Here is a 9,585-nt window from a genome sequence, read left to right as displayed (position 1 = left end):
CGCGGAGGCCTGAATCGGCCTGATCAGTATGCCGGGGTGGAGAAGTGTACACTCCGGAGAGAGAAGCAGTGTAATCAGAGATGAAAGTTGTTCAGGGTCTGGTCAGCTTGACTCTCCCTCTCCCCTCTGGTTTCACTGACCTGGAGCGCTTTCACTGAAGGGGGAGATGAACATCTCTGATGGCTTAGCCTAGAGACATGGTCTATCCATACGGTTGTCTAGCTCCACACTGTCGATCAGGGAACTTGGCCGAAGTTCCCTGGCAAATAAGGTGCGTTCGAGAATGTAAACTAGAACGCCTGGAACTTTTTTTTTTTTTTTTTTTTGGGGGGGGGGAGTAACTACAGGGTAAAACTTCACTTTATTCCAGCTGAAAATACATAGTTTTGGCCAGGCCTGAGGAAAAGACATCAGGGCTTTTGTGGCTCAATTGATCCGAGTGAAATGTGTCGCCTGTTGATCAGAGGCCTGACGTCACATCTGGGCTGGCAGTGTGATCGCTGGTGTTTTCTGGAAAAGTGGAGCGGGTTCATGGCCTTTGTTATCCATTTTCTAAAACGAATGAGCGTCTACCACGGCGCTTGATAACAGGATTGAAGTCCTTTTGCGATTTTAACGATTAGCATTTAAAAAAAAAACCACAACTCCCACATTTTATAATCATCGTTAACGGTTTACCCTTATCAATGACAGTCTTCAGCTGTGATTTCTGCTGTATAAAACACGTCTGTAGCTTTTGGCCCTGTTTGTATGTATTCTTATAGCTCGCCGCTCAACTGCTGGTGAAGTTCAATGGGGAAATGGCGTTCAATAATGGCCGCTAATAACAGAAATATTAAAACTGCGCCCAATCAACATTTTTTTTTTTTAAATTAACAGTAGAGCAAATGTCTCATAGTGATGGACCCCCGCAGAGAATCATCACCAACTCTGCAGTTCCCCTCAGTGCTATGGCGGTATGTTTTTCTTTTTTTTAGCCTCTTTCAGCTCATTGTTTTGGTTTTCTAGATTGGTTCACTCTTTATCAGTGTGGTTTCCAGCACCAGGCAGCAGACAGACCCGGCTAGTGACTAACTGGTGAACATGGTGGAGGATTTGGAGATAAAAGGAGACACACGACTCCTAAATGAACGCTAACGTTGCTCTGAGTCTGCTGGATGTGTCAAAAGTCAAATGTTTGCTAGCACATTAGCCATATTGACTTTATATGTCAAATATGTGTGTGATATGTGATGTGATCAGCCTGTTGTGGAATGATCAAACCCCCCCCACCCCCCCCCCCCCCACCCCAACAGCTGATTAGTGCTGCTTTAAATAAAGATATTACATCGTGTTTTTTTTAAGTTTATGATTACTGTCTAGACTAGAGATGCTGCAGGGCTGGATTTTTAGTAACTTGCATTTTAAATTTTTTCTTACATAAGAACTTACTTGGAAGTTCTGGTTTCCCCTCTACATGACACTCTCACCTGTTTTGATAAAAAAAAAAAAAGCGTTGAGACGCAACTTTCCTGCAACTTAAAATCAATACTTGGCCATACTGTGGCAAGGGACATCAGTGCCTTTTGGAGATATATTGAAATCACTCTGTGTTCAGAATAATTTGGTGCTGTTGAAGATGATCGCACCCGGTGGTTGCAAAATATCCTCTTGGCGTTTTGATTGTGTACTTACCCAGATGAAATCATGTAGGAGTTACCGCCTCTGCTTAAGGTTCTCTCAACCAGCCCGATGCTTGGCCTCACTTCCCCTTTGTGCTTCCAAACTGCACCGCTGCGTCTTTAGAAAAAGAAAAAAAAAAAGAAGGGATGAATCAAAAGTGGAGATGACCCAAAACTGACTGGTGTCAGCGTACCTTAAATGGCATCAGGAGAGTATTTCGACTCATTTCGAGCATTTCTTTCCCTGCGAAGAACAGGGCTGCCACAAGAAGAGCCTCCTGAATCTGAATTTGTGCTCCATAGGTGTGAATGTGACCATGACTGGACCAGATAACTGGGGAGGGGGGGGGGGGGGGTTGCTATTGTCTCATGATAAACAGGCTGTGTGTAGGCGTGTTAAAGTAGTTCTTCCTTGCTTCGTGAGCGTGCTACACACGCTGCAGAGAGCTCTACATGACTAGAACAGGAGCGACCTCCACTCCTATATTTCTGGCGTGGAGCTGATGCTGAAAACAATCGGACTGATCAAGAGCCTGATAGGAAATGAGAGTGTTTGGGAGAAATGTTTCTGTGCGTGTGTGTGTGTGTGTGTGTGTGGGTGTGTGTATGTGTGAGAGAGAGAGAGCAGGGCAGCCAGGGAAAACCTGCGCTAAAACATCATTGCTCAAGGCATAATCGCTGTTAAATAGGTTGTTGACATACACAGTCGGCTGTGTGCAAACATCTCATTTGGCCAATTATCCCCTTCGCTGAGGTGGTGTGGCTCGACTAGGAGCGTAAGTGAGGATTCGGCAGAGACGGAGGGAGGGGGGGGGGGGTGACTCTCTCCTGTGCGGCGTTAATGGAGCCACCAGATGTGCTTTAAAGGAAAAGGAGCAGGAGCGCTGGGTGGCCTGCCACATGTCCAACCTGGGAATGTGTATGAGTGTGTGTGTGTGTGTGTGTGGGTGTGTATGAGCATGTGTAAGTATGTCTTTGTCCATGACCATGTCTAATGTCTGTACAGGTGTACAGGGTGGCTCTAATGTTTAGTGGACCACCCCAGGGTACTACTCACCACGACCAGCTCCTCCCCCCTCATACCCCCTTAGCCACCCCGCTACTAACACCTACACACACACTGGCAGAGAGGGCAACAGCTTCCATCGTACTTGGAAAATGATCCAATGATTGATGACGCTTGGCAGAGCACGGTGACTCACCGCAAATGTTGCCGTTATCAGTGTTTGCATTCCATCTGTTTCTAGGAGCGATAACTAAATAAAAGCGGGATGTCGTGAGTGTTTCTTCCTCTAGAGAAGGCAGAAGTCCACAGCAGGCCAGAATGGATATGTCTATGAGATCTGAGTGCTTTCTTTGATTGTCTGATAGTGTGTGTGATTCCCCAGTAGTGATAGATAGCTGTAGAAAAGCCCCCCCCCCCCCCTCCTCCCCACCAACCCACCCCCAGGCTGAAGGCCCCTCCTGCTCTAATCAATGACATGTTAAGCTGGCAGGCTTTTGAAGTGAGGGGTTCCAGAGGGGTGCTGAGGGGGTGAAGGGTAGGGGTGTGTGTGTGTGTGTGTGTGTGTGAGTGGAGGAGGGGAGGAGGGGGGGGGGCAGAGGAGTTGAGGGGTATTGATGATGTGCGGCGATGGGACACAAGGGAGAAAAGGGAGGGAGGGAGGGAGGGATGAAGGGAGTCCAGAGGCAAGCTTTAGGTGAGGTGGTGGTGGTGGTGGTGGGGGTGGGGTGGGGGGGGGGGTTGACAAGCAGCAAAAGCCAGTCTGGAACTCATCACATGAACTGGAGTGACTGGACGGCTGGCTGCTGATGGCTCACCCTGATGGTTCCCAACAGGTCACGCTTAGACCCCCATCCCTCTGTCTACCTGTTTTCTCTTTTTGCCTTGTATTGTATCTACAACACACCAACAAGGGACTGGAGGAAACGTGGCGCATGGATTGTGTTCACTAGCCTCATTTATTTCCAGGTAGTGCTTCACGACACTGTACCGGGTGTGGATGGTCCCGACCGGACCGCATTACTAAACCACTTTGGTTAAGGTTAGGAAGAGCTTGTGGTTTTCATTAAATACTGAGATTAAGTTAAGTTTGGGCACAAAACCAACTTGGTTACGATTAGGGAAATATCGTGGTTTGGGTTAAAATGCACACTTGGTTAAGGTCAGGGTGCGATCATTGTTAAAGGAACCAACGCTGACTGTCGGTAGGGAAAACGGGATTTGACCAGCGAGCGCCTGTGTTAAAGTCTGGCGTTTTGTTGATGGACCCCGTCCTCGTCCCCTCTACATTAACGTCACGTGATGCCCTCCTTCTCTCCCTGATGGACAAAAGTCGCGATAACTGAGGCTGCCAGAGGGCTTCGTCGCTTGAACATAAATGTACATGATTTTGGTGCACTTGCTTCATTATTTTTAAATATTCTGCCAAGATCACAATCATGCCCTCGCCTTAACCGAGTGATTGGAATTGCCCAAGGAAAGCCATAAAAAGGCCAGATTTTTGGAGGTAAAACACGACACGAAGGTGGGTGCACCGAAAGTGTTGGTAATATTCCCTCATTGCGCAGCAAAACTCTATTATACTATTAAAAAAACCTCTAAAATACTATTTATCAGCATGCATTTATAATAACACATTGTAACGTCGTTGGTCTATGTGCCCTGTCAAAAATGCAAATGTAATAATTAAAGGCAACCTAGATGAAGGTACCAACATCACCTCAGATGAGCGGATATCGTTGCGAACCAGACGAGTCTGTGAGCTCGCGTTTCATTGGCTCTGGCAGACGAGTCTGACCCTCCCAAACCAATCGAGGTCAGCCAGCACGCAACCGGCCAATCACACTGACTCTGTACAAACGAGGGCTTCTACAGAAGGTTCCCGAAATGTCCGACTATCCCGTCGACTCATTCCCCATGACATGTCCCAAGAGGTCGAGTCTGTTCATATGTGTCGGTGGTAAATTTCACTGAGCGCTGGAACTTGGTTTCATGAATGTGCGACCCTAAAAAATCAAGTGAAAGATTTTTCTTTTCAAACCCTGCTGTTGAAAATCTGAATGTGTGTGTGTGTGTGTGTGTGTGTATTGAATGTATGCGCAGCAGAGGTGTGATGAAAACGAAAGACGTCCATTTTGCTGGTGAAAAATGGACGTCCTCCCCCCCCCCCCCATATCTCAGCACTTGGAAACAGACAGACGGGTATGTCACAGAGGAGCACGTTATAGGATATTATGTGTGCTTTTTGTAACTCGGCAAAGCTTTAGTTTGAAGTGCGAGTCTGTACTTTTTGCGTGCGCGCGCGCTATCTTGTGTGCATGTGCTCATTTGTGGGTGTGTTGAGGTTGTGCCTGTGTGTATTTGTGGATACTATACGTGTTTTTTAGTGCGCAAATGTGTGTGACTATGGGATCTGTGTGTGGTATTGTGTTCGTGTGAATGCACCTCTGTATGAATATGTACTTTTTGCTCTTGTGCGTGGACTTGCGTGTGTGTGTGTGTGTGTGTGTGTGTGTGTGTGCGTGTGTGTGCTGCTGAGCCCTGAGAACTTGGCAGCGTGTCAGCGGTGTGCTCCAGCAGTGAGGGGGAGCTGCTGTGTTTCTCTACACAGTGCTGGATCCCCTTTCAGCCTGACACAATCCCACAATCCCACAGCTCTGAGCTCTCAGCTGCAGCCTCCGCAAGCACCAGCGCTAACCCACCGCGCTCTCATACCCGCCCAGATCACTGTTTCAGGATCTGGCTGCTGTCAGCGTCTGCAGTGGTTGCTCCAGCACGCTCAACTGTACGGTCGTTTCGGGTGGAAAGGAGCCTATGTACTGTAGAGTGTGTCTGTTGTTACAGCAACAGCATATTGCTATTATGACTAAAGCGTCAATACAAATTTTCTCACTTACGGATTCCAGATGTGTGTCTGAGGACATTTGGCCACTGACTGTCAGGCCAACCACATGCAGCAATAATTTGCAGTGTTTGTACACACACACACAGCTTTACTGCGAGGTCAACGCTGGCAGCTTTTTCCTAGATATCTCGGGCGCCGCTAACATTGCAGGTCGACATTTCAGCCTCGTCTCAGTCATCATCAGTAAACCGCTTCATCACCGTCAAACGTCATTTTAGCATGAGCAAAACGGCTTCCCGGGTGAAAGTGCACCTGAGGTGGTGGAGCGCGCACTCGTTGGCTCCTGAAAGACGACCCAGGCACGCGGGGAAGAGAAGTCATGAATTAATGTGATTATTTGGAAATCTTCTTTATTCCTCCCCCAAAACATGCACATTCACACAGTCATTGTTTTCGTTTCTTCCCGTCAGCATCGTGTCTCAGTCACTGAACAAAAGGATGCAGACGAACATGTTCATTCATGTAATCTTTTTTTTTTTGGGGGGGGGGGGGGGTTGCAGTTTCAGTATCTCTTGAAGCACTGAAAGGGTTAAAAATGAAAGAGCTGTTGACTATTGAAACAAACTTTGAATCTGCCATGACTGTTTTTCCGTGAAACTTCCTGCCTTCCTTTTTTTTTTTTTTCTCCTCGATTCGTTCATTTTTGACACACGAGAGAAGGTGGGCCGAGTGAGCTCTCCCATCAGTGTTAGTGTGCGCCATCATCATCAGCAGCAGCAGCAGCTCTCCCAGACGGACCCTCACAAGATGGGTATTGATTGATTCTTCTCAGAGTGGTGGTGATAATATGACAAACAGCAGTCATTTCCCACTGAAACATCACTTTGGCCCACTAGCGAAGCCTTTATCACAAGAGCATCTGAGGCTTCCTGGAAGTGCTCTTTCCGGCACTGGGGACCCGTCAGACCAATGAGCCAGTGGATCGAATGACACCGTGGCAAATGCCTTAATGACTCCGCGTCGTGGCACCAGGAAGTGACCGTCCACCAATGTCTTGGTCGGTTACAGCGGAAAAGTGTCCCGCGCGGCTGCGGTTTCTGTTTTCAGTTTCACAGAAAGGTAAAGGGATGAACTGTAAGACTCCGACGCATTCGAAAACGGAACAGGTGTGTAGTTGAGATCAACATGAAGGCCGAGTTCGAAGGCGGTTGCGGTTCGAGGACTGGTACTCGTGTAATAGCGGAGTAATGACTACCAAGCACTCGTGGGTTGGAACGTCAACATGTTGCAAGATGGTCTCGAGTTACATGAGCAATCGCTTAACAGCAAGCCGCGGACAAACAACCACACAAATGCAGTGCAAATATACTAAAGTTGAGTTATAATATGTTAGTACATTATGTGGCTCAAATATATACAAATACAGCCTATAAAAAGGATGAAACTCTAAAGGACCTCAAACGTATCTTTACACATCTGTGGCACTTCCCTAGTGCGATCTCTTGTTATTCATTGGCCGACATATATGCCGGATAAGCTAAGACCGGCCAATAACGCCAGCCCTACCGGGTTCTAATGACCCCCCCCCCCCCCCCCCCCCCCCCCCCCCCCCGGCGTCACATATAAATAGGCTCAATAAAGCCTGGACTTCGCTGTCGGTCTGTTTGCTGGTGTTTTGGTACATTTTTTAAGGCGACTGTTACGAGCCGTTCCATAGGTTTTTAAAGGTGGCGGTTGCCGGTGCTGCATTGGCTTGTGTTTTCAACACGACCACCGTACGCTTACGTCACTCTAGGTTCCTCTGGGAGAGTACCTACTCTGAACTAGGAGCTTGAAGAGTCCCTCAAAACAGTGGTCTAGGAACTACGATCATTTCCAGTTTCTTGCAGTGCGAACACAACAACAAAAACGGCGACGTCCTCCAACTGTTCTGAGAACTGTGAAGAAGTTCCTCCAGCCCGAAAACGCATGTTGTTTCACATGAGGCCGCGGCTAACGATCATTTTTTTTTTTTTATTATGGATTCATTGTTGAGGATATAGAATTGTGGAAAAATTACAATCACTAATTTCCAAGAAACCAGTGTGACATCTTCAATGTGTTTTTTTCAATAAGCTGGAACCATATCTTATCAAGATAGTTAACAATTTCCAACTACGGGATTAATAAATTACATACAATACTAACTACCCACTTCTGTTATGTCATTTCCTGTGTATCAGCAGAACCGGAAAAAAAAAACCCCAGGAAAAACAGACACACTGGGCATTTGAACAACCGACATTTAGTTGTAATTAAATGCTGCCAAATAGTTTTTGTAAGAAATTGTCCTGTTTTTGCCTGTTGCCTTGTCTTTAGTGAACTTATTCAAACAGCCGACAAGTCAAAGCAAATGAGGCATTTAGAAATATGTCAAACCATCATATCATATCCCAGCTCATATAATATAATAGTGTTCAGGGAGCCACCCTGCTGCAGACAGTGCCACATCAGCATTGTGTGTGTGTGTGTGTGTGTGTGTGTGTGTGTCTGCATGTGTGTGCTTGCGTCTCTAATCTATGTGTGTTCATCTGTGTGCGTTTCTATGTGCTCCAAATGTTGATTGATGTATCTCTGGCTTTGTCAGCCCTTTGGCATAGGTGGAACAGGTGTGACTCTGCCACAGAGCGTGGCTCAGACAAGCCATATCACGGCACAATGAGGTCATTGTGCAACACAAACATTCCTGCACAGGGCCCTCGGACTTTTACAGGCTGGAGGTAGCCATCTGTGTGTGTGTGTGTGTGTGTGTGTGTGTGTGTGTGTGTGTGTGTGTGTGCGCGCGTGTGCGCTTGAGGGTGTGTTGCTCCAGGTGAGGGGGATTTGGATGAAATTTGCTGTATGAAAGAGATGTGTGCTCACCAGCTGCGTGTCCCTGCACACTCTGGAAACACCTCCAAGGCTCAGACAAAGACACACACACACACACACACACACACACTTACACAAAGACACACAGATAGACCAAGTGACGATTCTCCAGTGTTGCAAAATCAGCGTCTTGTGTGTGTGTGTGTGTGCCAGTGGGCGTCGGGTTAAGTGTGGCTGGCTGGGTTTTTTTCCGACCTTGTCACTCTTGTGTCTCTGATACAGTTAAGGTTGCGTTGGTTCGCGTGGGTCCCAGGGTCCATTAGGACAATGCGGACGTTGCTATGGAGATGAAGTCATCTGGTCCGGCGGTCAGGCGGCTCATTCAGTGGCATCTGTGTTTGTTTGGACCCTGGCTGACACTTCAGCCTCTGTGTCCTAACACTGAGACACAGCACATAAACTCACTCCTTATCCCCCCCCCCCCTCTCTCTGCCTGTCTGCATTTTTTTCCTGCTTTCATCCTGGACCTTGGTGAGGTGAGGTGGATGTTCAATGTGTGTGTGTGTGTGTGTGTGTGTGTGTGTGTGTCTCTGAGTGGTGTGTAGTGCTATCCCCAGGGTTGGGTGTCTGGACTGGGTCCCTTCTAGCTGCTTTACAGTTTAACCAGCCTTGACTTGCTGTGTGGTGACATGTCTGCACTACACTGACTGGGAGGATCTGCCTCCCTTTGTGTGTGTGTGTGTGTGTGTGTGTGTGTGTGTGTGTATGGATCAGAGTGGGTGTAAGGCTGGAGGCTGACTGCTGGGCTATGCTTGAAAGACTTCTGGCATGTGCTGGTGCCTGCATTTTTCACCCTTGACTGGAAGCATATGCTGTAGCACAATCGAGACAGTGTTAGACGAGCTTGGCGTGAGGGACCCAGGCGGCTTCCTCCACATCTGGCAGCGCTTGGCCCTCCTTCCAGGTGAGTCATGTCCCCCGGGAGGGTGGCTCTGCTGCAGCCCTCGGCCCCTCAGCGCCCGGGCATCTGGAAGTGTCTGGATCCGTCTCGCAGTCACATCTATCTCCACATGCTTTTCCAATTTCATCACCCCCACCGCCACCTCCGCCGCCCCCAGCCACTCACTGACCCCTGCTGTGCCCCGATTGCCCCCCACCTCCACCCTCCAGGTGACTCCACGGTTTAGCAAGACAGATGACCAAAAAGGACACCACCACTGATAAAT

Source organism: Enoplosus armatus, chromosome 1 (genome assembly GCF_043641665.1).
Source record: "Enoplosus armatus isolate fEnoArm2 chromosome 1, fEnoArm2.hap1, whole genome shotgun sequence".
Lineage (NCBI taxonomy): Eukaryota > Metazoa > Chordata > Actinopteri > Centrarchiformes > Enoplosidae > Enoplosus > Enoplosus armatus.
Note: the sequence above shows the minus strand (reverse complement) of the source record.